Genomic DNA, 15,193 nt, shown 5'->3' with positions numbered 1-15,193 from the left:
AGTCCATATTGTGTGTTGCTAAGCAAAGCCGCAGGATAGGGGTGTGGAAGTAGCCATAGCTTTGCTTAGCTGAGAGCACACAAGGTAACTGAAAGTTCATGTGAACATGGATAAAAACATGCACAAAACCCGGTAAACGGATGTGCGCGGCATGCACCACAGCTGAAACAGGAAAGATAAGGGAAGACAATAAGGAAATGCTGCAGTATGGTAATTAGAGTACAAATGAGTAATTAACACCTAGAAACTCACAGTGGGCCATAGACAACAGCTAACAAGGCTGCTACTAGCTACCTGCAGAACAGGAAACGGGAGGTGCCATACAGCAAAGAAAAGAGAACTGTCACAGCAGAACAAAGCAAACTTGCAGTAGATCAGCTGCATAACACATTTCCCAACACAATCCTGGGTTGTGGAAGCACAAAACAAGAAAGACGGCAGCTGGATGCATACCTGACAATGGGAGGTGAATCGGGTTGAATATCGAAGTAAAGGGCAATAGATGAATCATGGCAGACAAGTGTAAGTCAACACCAAAGGCCCCACAATAGCAGTACCTGCTGTAAAACTAATAATTAAGATACCCTATAGCTGGAATAGTACAAACACACCCAATTAAACCAGCATCATCCATTGCACAATAGTATAAAGTGTGAAAGTCCCACACACACACTTGTGTATTCCCAGACACTCTGCACCATTGGTGTATACAGACGTGGAACTTTTAATATGTATATGTTAGGGGCTGCCATAGCTTTGATTCACCAGTATGTGTTGGAGACTGATGGTGTTGTGGAGTATGATGCTGACAATGATCTCAGGCTCTGGAGGAAGAGACGAGTGTTCAGACCCAGGGTGACCTACCAGGGGCTACATGGTCTGGAGATAGCAGAGCATTACACGGTGGACAGGGACATCATACAGCAACTTGCTGAGCTGTGCCGGCCACGCCTCAGAGCCAGAAGTAATAGAGGGGAACCCATCCCAGTGGACACGAAAGTATGTGTAAGCCTGAGAATAATAGTGACAGGTACCTTCCAAAGGGCAACTGGGGATATCATGGGGATCTCACAGGCATCAGCATCCAGGGTACTCCACCAGTTGCTGGATGCCATGTTACCACATGTCAATGAGCACATATACTTCCCCTGAACGCAGGAGGAGTTGGCCAGCAATATGCGTCTCTTCCACCGTGTGGCGGACTACCCGGAGGTACTGGGTGCAATAGACTGCACACATATACACATCAAGTCACCACCCGGTGAGCAGGGTAGGCGCTACATAAACCACAAGGGATTCCCCTCCATCAACTGCCAGGTCATGTGCAATGCCCAGGGCATTATCATGGATGTGTGTGCTGGCAGTCCTGGAAGCTATCATGACTCCCACATCTGGCATGCCTCACAGCTGTATCAGTTATTTGCCAGGTGGGACATCCCATATGGCCACCTGGTGGGGGATGCTGGCTATACACTGGAACCGTGGATGATGACTCCCATCAGAAATGCATACGCAGCCACGCAAGAACACCATAATGAGGCACACGCAGAAACCAGAATCATCATAGAGCGCATGTTTAGGATGCTGAAATCACGGTTCCATTGCTTGGACATATCTGGTGGAGCCTTACAGTACTCTCCAGGAACGAGTGCCCACATCTTCATAGTATGTGCCATGCTACACATTATGATCCTGCAGAAACAACTGCAGCAGGGACAGAATGGTGAAGGCCCTCACAGCCCACCACCATTGCAAAGGGACCCACAGGCACAGGGGGACTCAGACGATGAACACCCTGTGCTAGCCCCAGTAGGCAGACAGAGGCATGCCCAGTATGTCCATGCCTTGGCAAAGAGGGAACGTACAGCACACACACTGACAGTGTAGGCACTCATGGACTGACACCCTTCTCAACCTGCACACACAGCAAACATGAATGGCAAACACACATGACCACCTGTAAATTGTCATGTATAGGTGGTCTACTGTGTGCATCCTACATAGGTAGCCCTCAACTATTGTACACACAACCACCATTGGCACAAGGTAAGTAAATACATGAACAGTAAATTAAGCTATCAGCATGTGTCCATACTGTATGTATTGGTTCACAGATACATAGGTAGGTACATGCCCAACTGCCAAGGCCACTCATACGCATAGGCAAAACGTGTCTGCTGCCACCACCTGATCGATCAACTAACTGTCCCACTGTGGAGCAGAGCCACTTGTGGGATCCCTGGGGTGAAGCTACTGTTCACCACCCACTCTGCAAGGATTCCCCGGAGTGTCAGTGAAGGGTTTGAATAATGTAATCACGGATGTAGTTCCAAATAATAGGGAGTATCCCTGACAGCAATCTTCACAGATGTGTACATGTTACATAGCATAAATTAAACACAGCTTGCATATATAGGTAGATCTCCACAGAATAATAAAGATGTGGAACATACAACCGCTGAAATGTGCGTTAATCACCCTTGTACTACCAGTGTCTGCTCTGAGAGGTAAGATATCACTGCCAGGATTAGAACACACAACCATGTACACATTCATCACAATAACATACCACTAAGCTACCTGAGATGTATCAATGGCAGTCGTATATACTGACAGGATAAAACACAAAAGGTAGAAATGTGTTGAAATAGGACAAACCGGCATGTACACAATGAAAGTTGTATGTTATATATATATATATATATATATATATATATATATATATATATATATATATATATATATAAATATAATATATATATATATATACATCATATATATATATATATATATATATATATATATATATATATATATATATATATATATATATATATATATATATATAGAGAGAGAGAGAGATATGTCAATATATGGGGGTATACATATATATGTAGATATATAGATAGGTTAACAACATCTACATAACCATGGAGGTGCATATAAATGGGTTACCTACCACATACTGACTGCTTTACATACTGATGCACGTAATCCAGAGGCTTAAGGTCCGAAAGAACACAGTACTGAAACACCAGATGTGCGAGGTGTAATCTCACGATGTTAATGGACAGTTAGTGCTTCTGGTGTTGCGGTTTGGGTAGGTTACTGTGTGTATGTGTGTTTCTTAGGACTGTAGTTTGTGTAAGTGTGTGTTCTGTGTATGGTGTGTCTTGGGGGACTGTAATGTGTGGTTGTGGGTTAGCTTTGTAAGTCTGAGTGACCTAGGATGTAGAATATTAAAGTAGGGGGTGGTGTGGGGGGCACAGACACCTACATGGGGGGTGTAGGGGGGCTTGGCCACCTGCTCATACGTAGTGTAGGATGGTTTGTTTGGATGTGTTGGGTAGCAGTGTGTCTGTGTGTGCATGTGTGTGTTCCATGTTCGTGTTACCTTTGCAAGTTACTGTCGATGTCGGTAATGTGGAGTATGGGAGTCTGGTCCCGGTACTGTGTGCGTCGGAACACTGTGGTTTTGGGATTCTGTAGGTCTCCCGTATACAGCAGTTGAAGTGTTCACATATGTGTATAACACAGACTATACCAATCACACATTCCACCACTACCAACCTTCATGAACAAAGGATATGGAGAGTATATGCCTATACACCATTACAAATATGTGCTATGGACATGAGCCAATGATAGTGTTACCACCTGTCCCACTTTGTGAGAGACACTCCCTCTTTGGGTGGTTGTGTCTTGACCAAATATATTAAATGTGGCAAATGTCCTGGGATTGTAGGACATAATTATGTCCCATATGTACTGTAATAGTTGCATACAATAGTTATTTCTGTATCTAAAATACCTACATGGTACAGGAAACAGGATAAGCAACTAAACTGCTACAAGAATAAGCTTATAATTAGGCAAGAAAGGAAAGTTCTATCCCTTGTACTGACCGTGGGTTTGTGTCGGCCTGTAAAATCAGATGTGTGTCCCGAAAAGGACCCACTATGGCCATATGAAAAGGTGGCAACCCTAGCCAAAGAGGGTCAGTCACCAACACAACTATGATGACTGCAAATACCTATGATAGAAATACACAGCTATCATGTAGCAACACGTTATTACATTCAGATGTATTACTGAAGGGATTCAAGGAATAACATCACCTGCATGCTATACAGGAACCACATAACAGTGCCTTAATGAATCAGCCTGCAATTACCATTGTATTAGTCCTCAAAAGGATAGGTGTTCAAATAGGGAAGGAACCCTCACGCACATAGCGATTATGTATAAAAGCAGTTCCTACACACCTGCATCTGCTAAGCACACCCACCAACATCACCCCCACACCCAAACATATTACAATATAAACTGTAACAACATCACAAATCATTCACACATTGTACGACATCTGCAGAAGCCTTAACATACCTTGTCAGAGACACACTAACATGGCCCTATGTGAAATAGCTGCTGTTATACAATGGAACAGCTGCTGATGTAATAGGGTTTGTTTGCACTAATCCCGTTTCAGTGGGTTGTGCATACACCAGAATGTGTTAGCAATTAGTGAGTAACAGCACAGTATGCTACACTTGTACACCAAATCAAGGATGTCTGGTGAGCGCACTGTACACCACATAATAGTTCACGCATAGCTATACGGTCTTGAGCTGGCCAAACATCCTTGCCAGACTTAAACAACTGCATAAGTATCAGGTACAAACAAACCCTGCATAAGTAGCACTGTTCCAAAATATAACAGCTGTACTCACATGTAGAACTAAATCGTCTAGTCATTACACACAGTCCACGGGAGTCACGAAGCTAATATATCTCTGTGTGTCTCCATATAGCTGTTGAAATATATCACAATAATACATCTAGGCCGTCTCCCTTGAAAGTAAGGCAAACGGACAATGCCCAAAAGGAGTACTCACTTATACACCACTGTTGCCATGGTATCGGCTAATGGAGTAGCTCTACAGCTGATGTGCATCCAATTAACTACTTTGGAACAGCAATTGGTGGACAGGATACCACATGTTACCGATATGTAACTAGAAAAGGATGTGTTATCACACATTCAAACCATCTGTATATACCAGCGGAACGTTACAAAGAACATTGAAACACAAACCAAAAAGGATTGAATCAACAGTTAACGACACCTCAGGTTACTAATAAGGTACGTAGAACAGTCAGAATGTCTGTGTATGTAGTACTATTCTGTAGTATTTAAAGTGCACGCAATCCATATAGTGGAAACAGTTATCTTGTAGTGATGTATTGTTGAGCATAATAACGCTTGTAGTATTTCTGTGTACTGCTGTAGGTCACAAGGCAAATACCGCATACATCACAAGGGATGCTATATAAGGGCTTTGAGCAAAAATACTCCTCACCAGCCGATGTCAGTGGCAGGGCTGGTCCAACAAGTATGTGTTATAACATGAGATAGTATATGTTGATATATTGTAACTGTAGCCATATGTATGGGTGTATTACAGAGAATAACATGTGGAAGGTTGGGCCACTGTGCAAGTATGTTTTAGATTGTGGAATATTGTGCCAGTAATTGTGTAATGTACAGTATTGTAGGCAGATATGTATTACAAGCTACATAGCATTACTGTAATGTTAGGCAAACATTAGTTATGTCAACTGGCATTTACAATACACAATAACAGGATACATATGTCTTTTAGTGAGCCAACAGTTTATCAGCATGATAGCAAAGTAAAATGGAAGAGCTATTTAACTATCCATGCACATAAGACATGTAATATGTGCAGAGGTAGGTATTAGGCTGTCTTACCAAGGGTATCTGTAAGCCTAGCTAGCGTGTGTTGGCTTTCGCCACCCCCATAGTTTGGTTCCCTGTGCCTCTGAATGGCAGAGCCAATAGTTCCCTGTGCCTCTGTCCAGCAGAGCCAATGCAGTGATCCCGGGGTACATGTCTGTCTCCCATCCACACGTCAAGGTTTCCCTTGAAGAGTGCTCATGAGGGGCCCTGCCTGATGTACATTGGAATCACGTTCCAAAGCATAGGGAGTGTCCGGGTCAGGAATCTGTCCATCCAGTACGTCCTACTTATCGTTGTGGTTAGGTGTATATTCCTAGAGCATGTGACTCTCAGGGGCTTCTGTTTAGGTGGAGCATATCCAGCAATACAGGGCTAGACATGGGCCTTGTATGTCAAGCAGAGATCACCTGTGAGCATGCTGTATGCAACTGAGTACAGCTGGAGTTCCGTAGGTTGGGCTGCATAAGTCATCTGTTTGAGGTCAGTAATCTTCTTGGTGTGGTACTGGTGTGGTCTTCCAAGCTGTTGCAGTTGTCTTGTAAGGTATATCCCAAATGGGGTGTTGTATCCTTTAATGGGTCTAATATGACATGTGTAGAGTCACAATGGCCCCTCTGATCTGGATGCTCACCCATTAGAGATTAGGGGGGCCATGTAGAAGGATATTCTAACCACCTTGTCATTATGGGTATCAAAGGAGAAATTGCTTTCTACTGGGGTTTCCGGATCCCAGTGTAGCAGCCAGGCCAATAGATGTCATGGCGGTAGCAGCAGCAGTGCATCTGGTGCTATGCTGTCCACACCACAACACAGCAGGCCACGTGCACGTGGCCCAGGACGGTCGCAACAGGGACATGGTTCCAGGGGACTAGTGACATCAGACAGTACCCAATCTGCACCTCTGTCTGGTAGTGCCCGTGCAACCCCTGGCAGGCACAGGTCACATGTCTGTGGCTAGACACCGTGAACTGTAAAACCTCACCTGTGCAGTCTGTAGCTGTCAATAATACCCCTGTGTAGGCCAGACACATGGGAGAACTGTGTGCAGACATACACGCACACACTGGACAAATATGTAGGGTACCGCAACACACACATGCATAACATCCACACACACCCAATTAGATCAAAGGCCCAAACCCACACACATGATGTCATCCTATGGTGCAGCCTAGGCCTCTGGCAAACATTAACACCCTGTGCATATGATGATTCCTGTGCCGCATCCCTGACATCCACATCATCGGTGCAGGGACATGCTCATATGGTCTGATGCACAGGCTGAACAGACTAGGATGATACGTGTAGTTTACAAATGTTGAGGACTGTTGACAGGCAGCAGATATACCATGTAGTACAGGTGTACAATACTGTTAACAGTATGTGTCTTGTGTAACAACAGTAAATGCATGTTGGTCATGATGTTCTGCTGTCCTTCTTCAGGTCTAATTGCACATGCCGGTGGATGTCAGTATTTGCAGTTAAGTGTCCCATATGTCAATGTGGACTACTCGAGGTATGTATGAATATACCAGTATGCACCATGTAGCTGCCACATACCAGTGAGAATGTCCCATGTTACAAACACGTCTACCATTCCAAGAGCATGATAGCTGTGTATTAAGCTACTGTGGCCACAGACGTGACATCCATAAAGGGTGACATCACATGTACAGTTACATGGAGTGGTGAGGTAAGAGAGAGGTCTAGCTGATTACAAGGGTAGAGGCCAGTGGGAAGTGTGATGCCTCAATGGGAATCAGTAATACACGTTACCATGACAGGATGCCAACACACAACCGCACCTACACACTCAGGTATTGACACACATGTATTTAGTGATACTGTAACACATACACACACACACACACACACACACACACACACACACACACACACACACACACACACGGCTTCACCGACACAGTAACACACACTCGCAGATAGTTGCTACTGGTGGGGATGAGGACCCCTGCCTATGTGCAAATCATTACAGTACTGTGCACTTACACGATGTGCCACAGAGAATATACATGTACAGGTAGTCAGTACAGCCTAAGATTGGGGACATCAACATGGATAGTTGAATGTATCGCCTGGATGGTGGGAGGGGTCTTATCAGTTCAGTATGGTACATACATCCTCACCCCAGGGACCAGTCAGCCCTACATACACACACTGTGGCATTCAGTAATTAATACACCTATGTCATGCATATACAGATACCTCACGTGTGAGATGCACGCCCCTGCCTATGTCCTGCTTTCTACATTGCAGTCTGTACAGATGTGTACACTAGTGTACAGGAGAGCGAGTAAAAATTGAGATGTATTCCCCACAATACGTGACATATATGGACACACACGCAACCACACATGCCAGTACTGTGAATCTCAGACCTGCCTAGCTCATGTTATGTATGTCAGACATACAGCAGTATTGCACACGTTACAAACTGTACTGACGCTTCCTGTGCCAACAGTGCTGATATATGCACTAGGGACGTCATATCTATTAACAGGTGTCAAGTGATTTACCTTGTCACCATGACCTCTGTCTAAGTTGTGTGTTATGTCCTTCAATTAATGAAACCATTGCTTACCGGTTACACAGGGTATTGTAGGACCACTTGTGACACACTTGTGAGCTGTCCACAGCAAACATCCGTCTGCAAAGATGCCCCGCCACTTAGTTATTTCAACACATCTGCCCATACCTGTGGTAAATATTTCTGTATATTAAGCATATTACCTTGTACAGTTGGCAATGTTGAGGCTGCATTGCAGATGCATGATGTACTAGGATACATGCCACCTGCATACATCAGCAACACACGCATGTTATCTGAATGCATAACGCTATGTGTACAGGTTTGTAGGTCCCACAATCCTGACATTTGGTCATGTTTGTAGGCATTGCAATTAGTGGACATGTGTAATGACATACAAGATACATGGACTGTTGTATGATATGATGGATGACCAGTACAGAGAGGATGTTACCTCTGTCAACACTGATATCACACCTTATATACTGTTAGCATTCAGCAGCCATGGACCTACATTCCATGTGCATGTGTGTATTGGCTGTAGCCACCTGTTTGCACAAAGGACTACAACAGCTATGCTATTTACAGGTATGTTGTGTGTGTGGCATGTACATACCCAGGGCAGGTACATGTATGTCATATCCATACATGAGGGTGTGTACTGGTGTACAGCAACATACATCTGCTAATGGTGGAAAGTACTGAGGGCCCTTGGTATGTGTACAGCTGACCTGGTCACAGACAATGGTATCATTGCATTGCATAACACATGATGCAACTGTGTCAGTACATGTGTACAGTCTACAGTTGATGTAGAGCTTAGTATAGTGCACAGGTCAAGGGTCACATGGTGGTGTACTCATGTGTCATACAACATGTATGGTTGCGTGTTGGTGGTCCGAGGGCATGATGATGTCTGAAGTTTACATCCTAGAATGCAGCATGTGACACTGTGTCCTGCACTGGCTCATCTGTGATGCCTTTCATGGGGGGACCGGTCAGTACATGTGAGTGGCCTTTATGTATGTGGGTACACCACCTGGAGTGGTCCGTACCTGTGTTATGGCCCACATGTCTGGTTCTGAGGTATATGGTGGTAGTGCTAGGTTCTGAGGTATATGGTGATAGTGTTATTGTGCACTACAGAGACATCAGCCAGGTGTTTCTCACTACACAGATGTCAGTACTCCCCATTGTTGGATCTACAGTGGCCAGCTGTGAATATGGATGCTACACATCTAGCACTGGTTAGCATAACAAAACAATGCAATTGTCCTGTAGGTGTATGGAAGTTAACCTGTCTTTAGGACATTTGCCTTGGAATTGCACTGTGGGGGCAGATGCATCTTGGGTAATATCCACACTCCTACTGTCAGCCATGTCATCCAAGAAAAACAGCTGATGTTGTGTAAAAGACCGGTGTCAAATATATGTAGAGTAGCGTTCCTGCTAACAATGACAACTACTAACACCAGAGCCCATTACAATGTGTTCTTTGCATCTACCTGTAATAGCATGGCCATTGTGACCATCCGTGTTTAGCATCAGAGTGCATCCCAGTCAACCCTGTGCTGCTAGGAGTATGAGCATGCCCAGTATATCCTTGTGTAGATGGACACATAGTAGTGCATTCCGACCAGCCCTGTGCTACTGTGTGAGCATGCTCCCTGTGCTACTAAGTGTATGAGCATGCCCAGTATATCCTTGTGTAGATGGACACATAGTGCATTCCAAACATCCCTGTGCTACTAAGTGTGTGAGCATGCCCAGTGACACCCTGTGTCAGTTATGTGCCTCTGTGTATGGGCATGGCCATTGTAACCCTGTATAGTGGTAGTAGTCATCCATTTCACAGATGGGCATACTCCAGGTTGGGATGGATTCCTACTTTCAACACACAGGTATGTACATCTTAAATGACAGCATCCCTGTTGATGTCTGCATTCCCAGACGGTCATAATGACAGCCTTGACATGTGTAGTTTGTGTGGCGTGATTCATAAGTATGTAGTATTGTAATAGCAATCTGTAAATAGGCAGGTGTTCCGTGCCCGACACTGGCATGTGTGTGTGTGTATATGTCTGTCCCTGTTTGCCAGTGGACTCTAAATTGCTTTTAGACTGCCCACACGCCATTCCTTTCTTATACCCACTGTTAGCAAGGCCGATGATGTCACCCATCTACAAATACACCTATGGGAGGGCTGTGTCCCAGTAATCTTGGTAGCGCGTTCTGTAACTGTGTAATGCTGTAATGTAGTAAAGTAGTTAGGTCGGTGTTCTAATCCCAGACATGCCAAGTGTGTGTGTGTGTGTGTGTGTGTGTGTGTGTGTGTGTGTGTGTGTGTGTGTGTCTGCCTGCATGAGATAAGTACAGCGCTTTGTTGTATTCGCTGTAGTGCATGCCCTAAATGGGTGTTGCTGCAGTGTTATACGGTGGGGGTTTGTATACAGGACATGGCAAGTGTGTGTTTGTCTGTCAGAGCCTGTGTGGAGGTGGCTGTGATTGTCTTACCATTGGACTTGTTTGGGAGTGGGTTTTGTAGTTTTCCTATATAGTATCCATCTTATGACACATTGGCCACCTCACGAGGAGTATAGCTGTCAGTCAGCCAAGGCACTGTGTTGGCAAGCCATACCCATACATCTGGCAAAAGGGCTGGTATACTAAGTATGCAGCCCTACTAGTACCCGATATATGTCCCGCACCCATGTGCCATGCACATACAACCTTGCCTAAGATATCCCACTGTGTTACTAGTAACATGCACATTGAGGACAAATAACAGGCATGGTGTGACCGCAGTGGCCTGCAGAGGACATGGCACCCTGTACAGCGGTACAATAGGCACATATATGCGGACATTGTGCCTTCACTATGTTCCACACTGAATGGCTGCAACATATGTGGTGCCATCATATCTGATCCACTAAGGCCAGACAATGCTGTACACATGTGCCCTGTATGGACCCATGCCACTGACACAATGGAATACCTGTCCATTCTATCCATGCAGGTGCAGGACCGACCTGCTCACTATAAGTAGGTTTCGCCACACCAGGCCAGTACTGGCATATCAGGGTATAACAGGCTATGTACACTACATGTATCTGCCAAACCAGGTACACATGTACATGTCACTGTACTGTATTGTGGGACATGCACATCCCAGGCAATGTCCATGTGAAGGACTATCAAACACAGATATGGCATGCATTGCAAAGCTATGGCCCTACACATTGGTAACCAGGATGTCAGGCCAGATAATGCAGTAACCATCTGTGTGGGACATTGCGGACACTACACCCCTGCACTGCACACCATTGTTGGGTGATGCAATGGCAATGATTACCCTACACCCAGCCTTGTACAGCCATCTTGCACAGCCAAACACTACACACCCATGGAGCGATGCATACCTGCATGACAGTACTTGCACCCTGTGTCTGCATGTGGGTTGTGATAGTCCCAACCACAGTAACTCCCAGTATAAACCTCGTTGGCATACCAACAGTTGTCAAGCACTTTCACATGCCCTAGCCCATGGAACCTCCAGATATCCCCTGTGGTGCATGTTGTCCTGTGCATTACTGCGGTGTGGCAAACTAAGTAGTTACATTGTGTATTTGCTGCCCTGGCAAAGGTGTCAATGTGTGTCCATTAGAGTGTGGTTGTGGTGACAATGGCATCCGTTCATGTGGACTGACATGTGTGCCACACCTAATGTATGTCTACTATATCTGTTGCAGATGGCATTCACTCACCTACACACATGTTCTTACAGCACTGCAACATGCCACCTCTGTGGCACATGTAGTAACGTCATGCACATGTAATAGTAATGTGTAGTCAGGGGTTTGACCCTGTACTATTCAGCGTGTGGCAGATTATTGTTAAGTCTCCAAGCTCTTCCCTGGTGTACATTGCCTGTCCTGCACACACACTCTCTGGTGGATGTGAAGGTGTACACCTGCACAGCAGCAGCATGTGTATTGTAACAGATGTAAATGGTCAGGTGATGGCCTCTGCACGTATTGCAGTCCTCATCTAGCTGACTGCATGTGGTACAGCTGTGATGGTGTTCCCATAGCCATCCGCATGATAAACACAGTACACTATCTGGGGAAACATGTTATTATCTGGCCATGACAGACACTGTGAGTGGTACCTGGATGTGGTGTTCTGACATAGCATCGCAGATGATATCTGGATGTACCTCAATCATTTTCAGCAGTGGGAAATAGCCTAATAACAGGGGGGGGTGATGTGCCACACAACTACAGCATGTAAGTGTAGCTATGCTGCATTGAGACTACTGCCTGTTTAACATGTGTGTGGTAATGGTGATTTTGCATGTTAAAATACAGACATGACAGTACTCTGTTCATGAGGGAACCCCATCTGTAGGGCCATCTGTGAGCAAGTCAGTGTGTGCAACCATTTGTTTCCTGTGTTACACACTGAACACACTTCTGTGCATAGCAGAAGCATGGTGTGGGGATTGCAGACAGTACATGATGATAGGGATGTGTTACTGCCATCACATCCCTGACTGGACATGTGTCACATGAGGCAGTGGTATGACTGACACTGTGTGGGATTCCCAGTGACAAGCCAATGATGGGCAACTGTTCATAGCTGCGGACACATGTCTACTACACATTGTACAGTTGCCTTGCGGTATATATGCATGTGTTGTGCTCCCTCTGCAAATGTATACCATCTGTTGTGTTGGGTTGCTGGTGATATCTATGCATACTGTTGTAGGTAATCCTGTATGCTGTTGTCTATCACTAAACCATATGTGGGTTTAAAACGCAACACCATAGGCTGACTGGGTTGGCAGGTCCCAGCAGATCCTCCTGTCCCCCTTCAGCTGACCATGGTACTGGGCACTAGCAAATCTGGGGCCCAGCCATTAACATGAACCTCTGTTGGCTCTGCACCACCTTCTGGTGGTACCATCACTGATGATGGAGCATGTCCCCCTTGGGAGCAGGACCAGACAGGTACATATCTGCTGTCGTGCTGTCCCGGACATGTTGCGTAGGTGGCTCCCTAAGGGATTATGAAGCCAAATACGCCAGTTCAAGGGTGAAGTGTCACATTTACAGGGTGATGCTGCCCTTCCTGGACAGCCCCCAGCACTGCCTCCTTTGCAGCTGTGTAGGTGCAGTGACAGTTGCCCATGGCTGGAGACCTCTGTCCCACTGTTCCCATGGGCTTTTGAATTCTAAAGACCCATCCCCATCCAGGGTGTATCCCCCCCCCCACGTGTGTCATATACCAACCCTGTATGCTGTCATTTCTGTGCTCTTACCTATCCTCCACAGACATACCTACACTCCTTTCCCAGCATCTGACCCTCACCTATGGACACATAAGGCCATCCGGCTCCTAGGACAACATCTGCCCTATACATGGCTGTCCATTACACACACATGCCCACTGGACACATGAAACCCTTGTAATATGCATCATAACATACTACTGTTATCCTCACCACTGTCCTTCATGCACACGGTCCTGGTATGCACATCACTCCTACATGGTCCAGGTGCACGTGAGGAGGATGACCCCATTGTACACAAAACACTACCGGTCCCTCTATGGTTACCCCATTTACATTTATCATGATGATGTTGCACACAGCACATTGCAGGAGTACTGTTCATACATAATGATTGGACAGGTACTGTTGTGTTAATGTACATTACATGCAGAGAGTGATGTATACGGCTGATGTACAACTATTGTCTGTCTGAGGGAGTTTTGTGATCACATAGAGCAACACCACTACATAATACAGGCGTCGCTGGTGTTTCCCATTTCATTGGTTTGTAATGCTTTGTTGCCACATGGTATGTCCCTGATACATCTCTATATATGTATGTACCTATATGCTGGACAAAAACACTCACATGTACATCTACATGATGAGATACATTCCTATACTGTTGAATGACTGTGCTGTATGATATCCTTTGGTTACAGCCTCTTACGCTCAATTAGCCTCTACATTGCTTAACCAATGCAATACTCGCATACTGGTAGCCAAACACACTTACACCCGCTCAATCCCACACTTGCTAACGCACTGGCATTGGTGCTTGCATCTTTCACTCACACCTCTGGGTGTGAGCGAGGACCACAATATTATCTTGTGATGCCTATTACATTGTAAAACATGACTCCAGTATCAGGATTGGCCACCCATTAGGAGACGGCATCGCGTTTGACTGTACAGAATCAGCGGCCTGTCCAGGGACACAATCATATTTGTGTGTACCTCATACAATGTGCTCCCACCTTGTGATGCCTATTACATCGGAATACATGAATACAGTATCAGAAATGGCTGCCTATTAGGCGATGGCATGGCATTCAACTGTACGGAATCAGTGGCCTGTCCGGAGAATCATTCATATTCGTGTGTTCCTCTTAGGCATACCTTGTGATGCCTATCATATCGGACTACATGACTACAGTCATAGCCGGCCTTAGGCATAGGCCAACTAAGTGGCCACCTAGGGCACTGCTTTAGTGGGTGCACTTTACTAGTATTTATTTGGTGTAGGTAGACCAGGATGGAGGCACTGGGTGGTGTGGTGGGGGTGCCGTTGTGCCCCCTGCCTAGGGCACCAGTTGACCTAAGGCCATTCCTGACTACAGTATCGGGAATGGCTACTCATTAGGCGACCACATGGCGTTCGACTGTATGGAATCAGCAGCCTGTCCGGTGAATCATTCATAATTGTGTGTCCCTCTTACAATCTGCTCCCACCTTGTAATGCCTATTACATTGGACAACATGACTACAGTATCAGGAATGGCTGCCCATTAGGCGACGGCACGGCGTTCGACTGTACGGAATCAGCGGCATG

The 15,193-nt window shown here is 45.5% G+C and overlaps 1 protein-coding gene across 3 annotated transcripts in view; it reads left to right on the top strand.

The window, feature by feature from the left end:
- Nucleotides 1-15,193, top strand: part of SYT3 (synaptotagmin 3) — a 1,759,115-nt gene that overhangs the window by 1,458,621 nt on the left and 285,301 nt on the right. The window lies entirely within an intron of this gene.

The sequence above is a fragment of the Protopterus annectens genome, chromosome 17.part0 (genome assembly GCF_019279795.1).
Source record: "Protopterus annectens isolate FY-2018-M chromosome 17.part0, PAN1.0, whole genome shotgun sequence".
NCBI classification, from domain to species: Eukaryota; Metazoa; Chordata; order Ceratodontiformes; family Protopteridae; genus Protopterus; species Protopterus annectens.
Note: the sequence above shows the minus strand (reverse complement) of the source record. Positions and strands in the feature narration are given on the sequence as shown.